The sequence below is a fragment of the Pongo abelii genome, chromosome Y, assembly GCF_028885655.2.
Source record: "Pongo abelii isolate AG06213 chromosome Y, NHGRI_mPonAbe1-v2.0_pri, whole genome shotgun sequence".
Lineage (NCBI taxonomy): Eukaryota > Metazoa > Chordata > Mammalia > Primates > Hominidae > Pongo > Pongo abelii.
Genome location: NC_072009.2, coordinates 45,060,382 through 45,061,069, shown reverse-complemented (window position 1 = coordinate 45,061,069; position 688 = coordinate 45,060,382). Strand labels below are relative to the sequence as shown.

General features: G+C 39.8%; 1 pseudogene; it reads left to right on the top strand.

Annotated features, from left to right (window-relative positions):
* On the top strand, positions 1–484 carry LOC129053275 (testis-specific XK-related protein, Y-linked-like; annotated as a pseudogene).
* Positions 485–688: the final 204 nt, after the last annotated feature.

Sequence of the window (688 nt, the reverse complement as noted above, 5' to 3'; positions counted from 1 at the left end):
TTGATGTTTAATAGTATTGCTGATGACGTGTTTCCTCTTACCAGTTGTGTATGGGGCCATTCACTGCAATATACTGGCCATCCACACCAGCAACAACTTTGCTGACATTAAGCTACAGGCAATAAAATTCATCTATGTCATGATATGGTATTCCTTGGTGATTATCTCATGTGTAGTGACTCTGGCACTTTTCCCTGCATCTCTGTGATAGAGGAGCTTACCCTTACTATTAATCATATATTCTGTATTATTGTTGGCACCATGGCTGGAGTTTTGGAAAAGTGGAGCTCATCTTCCTAGCAACACAGAAAATAATTCCAGCATGGTTGGTACAGTACAGATGTTTATCTTTATCATGCTAGTATTCGCTGCCATCAACTTCTCCTGCTGGTCGGCAGTAAAACTGCAGCTGTCAAATGAGGAAATAATTGACAAGAGACAGAGGTGGGCCATAGAATCCTACACTGTAGCTTTCAGTTTTTAGAAAATGTGATAATAATATTTGTATTTAGGTTCTTTGGAGGGAAAATTTTACTGAAGTCTTGTGACTCATTAATTGCCATGTAGCTCATCATAATCTACCTATTAGCCATTGGGTTTATGCTCCTCTTCTGTCAGTATCTGCAACCAAGGTGGTCAGGCAAAGTGTTGCCAGGACATACTGAAAATCATCCAGAAGTACTGCGAT